The sequence below is a fragment of the Pipistrellus kuhlii genome, unplaced genomic scaffold (genome assembly GCF_014108245.1).
Source record: "Pipistrellus kuhlii isolate mPipKuh1 unplaced genomic scaffold, mPipKuh1.p scaffold_m20_p_6, whole genome shotgun sequence".
Lineage (NCBI taxonomy): Eukaryota > Metazoa > Chordata > Mammalia > Chiroptera > Vespertilionidae > Pipistrellus > Pipistrellus kuhlii.
Window position 1 is genome coordinate 74,005,561 of NW_023425562.1, and position 6,514 is coordinate 74,012,074.

General features: G+C 42.6%; 1 pseudogene; it reads left to right on the forward strand.

The window, feature by feature from the left end:
• Positions 1-3,703: 3,703 nt before the first annotated feature.
• On the forward strand, positions 3,704-5,831 carry LOC118707428 (annotated as a pseudogene).
• Positions 5,832-6,514: the final 683 nt, after the last annotated feature.

Below are 6,514 nucleotides of genomic sequence, written 5' to 3' on the forward strand. Positions count from 1 at the left end.
TGACAAAGGAGCTCAGAATATACAATGGAGAAAGAAAATTCTCTTCAATGAATGGTGTTGGAAAAACTAGAATGGTATATGCAGCCCTAGCTGGTTTGGCTTAATGGACAGAGTGTCAGCCTATGGACTGAATGGTCTCTGATTCAATTCCAGTCAAGACACATGCTTGGTGAGAGAAACCAAGATGGCGGCATAGGGTAGACACCCGAATGTAGCCTACCACAACAAATTTGAATTTAGAACTGAAAAACAGGGGAGGCATTGCCCTGAAGCGCCAGACGGCTAGCTGAGAGGAGGCTCTGCCATCTGGGAAGGAGAGAGAAGGCACGCTGAACCTCAGGAACTGTGAAGGTACGGAGAACTGTGTGCGAGAAAAGGCGCTGGCTTAATCCCGGTGCGGAGAGGAAGGGCCTGAACGAGATTGCTGCTGGCTTACTCCCTGCACGCAGAGAGGGCGGGCCGGGCTGAGTTCGCTACTGGCTTACTCCTGGCGCGGAGAGGGCGAACAGCTAACGCGGCTGGCTTTCTTGTCCGAGAGGAAAACAGAATCACCCTATTGCTCTGATAAACGGTCCCAGACAGGGAAAGGCCAGACTGTCAGGCAGCGGGCAGAGATCTCTCAGAGGTGTGTGAAGCCAGAGGCCATTACTGCGGGACTTGGGGAGGAGCCGAAGGGAAAACAAAGTTTGTCTGCACCAACCCGAGACTAGGCACTACCTGTGGCTGAGCACAGAAGCTCTCCCAGAGGCTGGCTTTCTCTAAGGAGGGACTTACAGGAATCCAAAGCTTGTCTGCGCCTTTACCAAAGAGGTGCGCGCACGCCTGCAACCAATATTCCAAAACTCTCCACGAACAGGACTTTTCTAAGGTGAGACTGACAGGGAACCAAAGCTTGTCTGTGCCACCCAGAGACCCCGCCCTATCCAAGCAGAGTACAGAAGCACTCCTAGCTGAGACACTGCTGATCCTCACAGCCAATTGGCTTGGAGATCAATGCTTCCCAGTGATACCAACAATAAGCAAGGCTTAACAACAAGACTGCACACACAGCCCACAAAGGGCTACACCAAGAAGGTCCACCACAGGTAACTGGGAAGGCTGTGCTACTGGGCTCTACCAGAAAACCTAGAACACAAAGCTATATCAAATCAGGGAAACAACTAAAATGCAGACAAGAAGAAGGAGACAAAGGAAGGAGATGGAGGAAAAGAAAAGATTGGATATTGAGTTCAAAACTACAGTTATAAGGTTATTCAACAATATCCTAAAAAAGGCCGATAAAATAAATGAGTCCTATGAGGATATGAAAAGGGAGCAACTAGAAATAATAAGGGATCAACAAAAAAATGAAGAAAACATTGTCTGAAATAAAAAATATTATACAAAGTCCTAAAAACAGACTGGAAGATCGCAAGAATCAAGACAAAGATTTAGAACACAAAGAGCCAGAGGACACTCCTCTGCAGAAGGGAGAAGATAAGAGAATCCAGAAAGTTGAAGATAGTGTAAGAAACCTCTGGGACAATTTCAAGCGAAACAACATCAGAATTATGGGGATCCCAGGAGAGAGCAAGATACCGAAAGAGTACTAGAAGAAATAGTGACAGAAAACTTCCCCCACCTGGGGAAAGAAATAGACTTACAAGTCCAGGAAGCCTGCAGAACCCCAAACAAAAGGAATCCAAGGAGGACCACACCAAGACATATCATAATTAAAATTCCAAGAGCAAAAGACAAAGAGAGAATATTAAAAGCAGCAGAGAAAAGCAGGTAGTGACCTATAAAGGAGCACCCATAAGATTGTCAGCTGATTTCTCAACAGAAACCATGCAGGCCAGACGGGAATGGCAAGAAATATTCAAGGTGATGAATAGCAAGAACCTACAGCCAAAAATAATCTACCCAGCAAAGCTATCACTCAGAATCAAAGGACAGATAAAGAGCTTCACAAATAAAAAAAAGCTAAAAGAGTTCATCACCACCAAACCAGAATTATATGAATTGCTGAAGGAGGCTATTTAGGAAGAGGAAGAAGATAAAGATAAAAATTATGATCAACAAATACGTAACTATCAACAAGTGACTCTAAAAACCAAGGAAATTAAAAAAATCTGATGAATACGTAGCTATCAACAAGTGAATCTAAAAACCAAGGGAATTAAAAAATCTGATGAACAATATTAACTGTTGAATATAATAGAATCAGAGGTATGGAAGGGGAGTGGACTGACGATTCTCAGGGGAAAGGGGAGTGGGGGTGAGGGAAGAGACTGAACAAAAACTGTGCACCTATGGATGAGGACAATGGGGGATGGGGAAAGGACAGAGAGTGGGGTGGGAACCTGGTGAAGGGGAGCAATTGAGGGGGGGTAAGAGTATCACATTTGTAATAATCTGAACAATAAAGATTTATTTAAAAAAAAAAAAGACACATGCTCATGTTGTGGGCTTGATCCCTGGTGGGGGGGCATGCAGGAGCAGCTAATCAATTGATGTTTCTATCTCTCTTTCCCTCTCTTTTCCTCTCTGATATCAATTTTAAAAAATGTTTTTTAAAGAATGCTACATACAAAAGAATAAAACTAGACCACTATTTTATACCATATTCAAAAAATTAACTCAAAATGAATTAAAAACTTGAATGTAAGCTCAAAAAAAAAATTCATAGATGAAAACATAAGCCCTAAGCTCCTAGACTTTGGTCTCAATGGTATTTTGTGAATTTGATTCAAAATGCAAGAAAAACAAAAACAAAAATTAAAAAATGGGGCTACATGAAACGTTCCAGGTTTTGTTTTTGTTTTTAATATATTTTATTTATTTTTTACAGAGAGGAAGAGAGAGAGATAAAGAGTTAGAAACATCAATGAGAGAGAATCATCGATCAGCTGCCTCCTGCGCACCCCCCATTGGAGATGTGCCCACAACCAAGGTACATGCCCTTGACTGGAATCGAACCAACGAACCCTTCAGTCCACAGGCCGACGCTCTATCCACTGAGCCAAACCGGTTTGGGCAAAATGTCCCAGGTTTGATTCCAGTCAAGGGCATATGCCTGGGTGGCAGACTTTACCCCCAGCATGGGTGTGCAGGAGGCAGCCAATCAATGATTCTCTTTCACCATTGATGTTTCTATCTCTCCCTTCCTCTCTGAAATCAATGTGCTTCTTTCTATTTATTAGGTAGATTTGCTATGACTCCTAGTCTTGGTGGGTTGATCTTCTATAGTAGATGTCCTGTGGGACTCTGTGGTGCTGTCTCCTTGATCTCCGGAGCTGTGTGCTCTAGGAATGTTCCTTGTGTGGGTTATGTTAGCCTTCCTCTTGTAATTGAGTTTTAATTGCTGTTGTCCCATTTGTAGGCAGGCTCAACCCTCAGGAGGCTGACTGTGAGGCTTAATGCTGAAATGTCCTACAAACTGTTGTACCAGTGCTGATACCACAGCAGCAGTGTTTTGGAGGTCACATGGAGGCCCTGAGAGTTTCCTGCTTGAGTAAGTGTATTTCTGTTGTTGTTGTTATTATTTACTTTATGAGTAGAGGTGTATCAATTTTATCATTTCAAAAAACCAACATTTTATTTCATTGAGGTTTTGTATTTTTTAGACTTGGTTTTATTTTTTTTAAATATATTTTTATTGCTCATTGAATGCAGGAGCAGTTGCTCAGATTGGATGTAAAGCCACGCGTAGATACCAGCAACCATGTCAAAAGGACTTGCAGTTGGCATTGATCTTGACGCTATCTACTCTTGTGTGGGTGTCTTCCAGCATGGAAAAGTGGAAATTGTCAACAATCATGGAAACCAAATCACCCCCAAGTTATGTTGCCTATACTGATACTGAACAATTGGTCAGTAATGCTGCAAAGAATCAAGTAGCAATGAATCCAATCAACACAACTTGTTTTAAAAATATATTTTTATTGATTTCAGAGAGGAAGGGAGAGGAAGAGTGAGGTAGAAACATCAATTATGAGATGGAATCATTGATTGGATATGTCCTGCACGTTGGATCGAGCCTGCAACCCAGGCATGTGCCCTTAACCGGAATCCAACCTGGGACCCTTCGGTCCGCCGGCCAACCCTCTATCCTCTGAGCCAAACCAGAGAGGACCAACACAACTTTTGATGCCAAGTGCTGTTGTTCAATCTGATATGAAGCATTGGCCTTTCATGGTGGTGAATGATACTGGCAGGCCCAATGTCCAAGTAGAATACAAGGGAAAGACAAAAAGTTTCTATCCAGAAGAGGTGCATCTATGGTTTTGACAAAGATGAAGGAAATTGCCGAAGCCACCTTGGGAAGACTGTTACCAATGCTGTTGTCACTCTACCTGCTTGCTTCAGTGACTCTCAGCGTCTGCTACCAAAGATGCTGGAACTATTCCTGGTCTCAATGTACTTAGAATCATCAATGAGCCAACTATCACTGCGATTGCTTACAACTTAGACAACAATATTGGAGCTGAAAGAAATATGCTGATCTTTGATTTGGGAGGTGGCACTTTTGATGTGAATTCTCTTAACTGAAGATGGAATCTATAGTTGGGGACACTCACTTAGGTGGAGAAGACTTTGACAACCAAATGGACTTCTGCAGAGTTCATTTCATTGCAGAGTTCAAACATAAGCATAAGAAGGATATCAGTGAGAACAAAAGGTTGGTTGCCTTTGTACTGCTTGTGAACATGCTAAGTGTACTCTCTCTTCCAGCACCCAAGCCAGTATTGAGATTGATTCACTCTATGAAGGAATCAACTTCTATACCTCTATCACCCATGCTCGGTTTGAAGAATTAAATGCTGGCCTTTTCCTGGCATCCTGGACCATGTAGAGAAAGCCCTTTGGGATGCCAAACTTGACAATCCCAGATCCATGATATTGTCCTGGAGGATAGTTCTATTCCTTTCCCCAAGATTCAGAAACTCTGACAGGACTTCTTCCATGGAAAAGAGTTGAATAAGAGCATCAACCCTGATGAGGCTGTTGCTTATGGTATAGCTGTCCAGTTAGCCATTCTCTTGAGACAAGTCCAAAAATATCCAAGATTTGCTGTGGTTGGATGTCACTCCTCCCTCCCTTGGCATTGAGATGGCTGGTAGAGTCATGACTTTCCTCTTCAAATTCAATACTACCATTCCTGCCAAACAGACACAGACCTTCTCCACCTACTCCAACCATCAGCCTGGTGTGCTCATTCAGGTTTATGAAGGTGAGTGTGCTACGACCCAGGATAACAAACTGCTTGTTAAGTTTGAACTCACAGAGATCCCTCCTGCACCTCATGGTGTTGAAGTCCCTTTTGATATTGATGTTAATGGCATCCTCAATGTTTCTGCTGTGGGTAAGAGTACAGGAAAAGAGAACAAGATTACCATCACTAACGACAAGGGTTGTCTGAGCCAGGAAGACTCTGAGCGCATAGTCCAAGAAGCTGAGAAGTTCAAAGCTAACGATGAGAAGCAGTGGGACCAGGTGTTTTGCAAGAAGTCACTTGAATCCTATGCATTCAACATGAAAGCAACTGTTAAAGACGAAAAACTTCAAGGCAAGATCAATGATGACGACAAACAAGATTCTTGACAAGTGCAATGAAATCGTCATTGGCTTGATAAGAACCAGACTGCAGAAAAGGAAGAATTTGAACATCAGCAGAGTTGGAAAACGTCTGCAACCTCATCCTTATCAAGCTGAAGCAGGGTGCAGGGAGGCATGCCAGAAAGAGTGCCCGGGAGCTTTCCTGGTGGTAGAGCACCTCCATCTGGTGGTGTCTCCTCTGGGCCCATCATTGAAGAGGTTCAGTAAGCCACCTTTAAGCCTAGGTTTAGCATTCTTCCCCATAAAATATTGAAAGATGCAAATTTGTAGCAAATTCCATGGTAATTGTAAAAGTTGAACTGCTGCATAGTAAATAACTGGGCATTCTTTTTAAAATATATATATATTTTATTGATTTTTTTACAGAGAGGACAGGAGAAGGATAGAGAGCTAGAAACATCAATGAAACACCGACCAGTTGCCTCCTCACACCCCCTACTGGGGATGTGCCCGGTAGAGAATGTACAGGAGGCAGCTGGTCGATGTTTCTCTCTCATTGACGTTTCTAGCTCTCTATCTCTCTCCCTTCCTCTGTAAAAAATCAATAAAATAAAATAAAAAAAGATTTCTTAATATCTTCTGTAATATTCCACTCAGAAAGGCAGAAAGCTACAAAGTCCTTCTCTAAGAATAGGCATAATTAAAAAATAATATTGCGTTCCTTTACTGTACAGAATACAAACTATGAAGACAGGGAAACTCAATTATTTCCATTTCTATTCCCACATCACTTTATATATTTTTTTTAATTGATTTTTTACAGAGAGGAAGGGAGAGATAGAGAGCCAGAAACGTCGATGAGAGAGAAACATCGATGAAAGAGAAACATCGACCAGCTGCCTCCATCGAACCTGGGACCCTTCAGTCCACAGACCGACGCTCTACCACTGAGCCTAACCGGCCTCGGCCCCACATC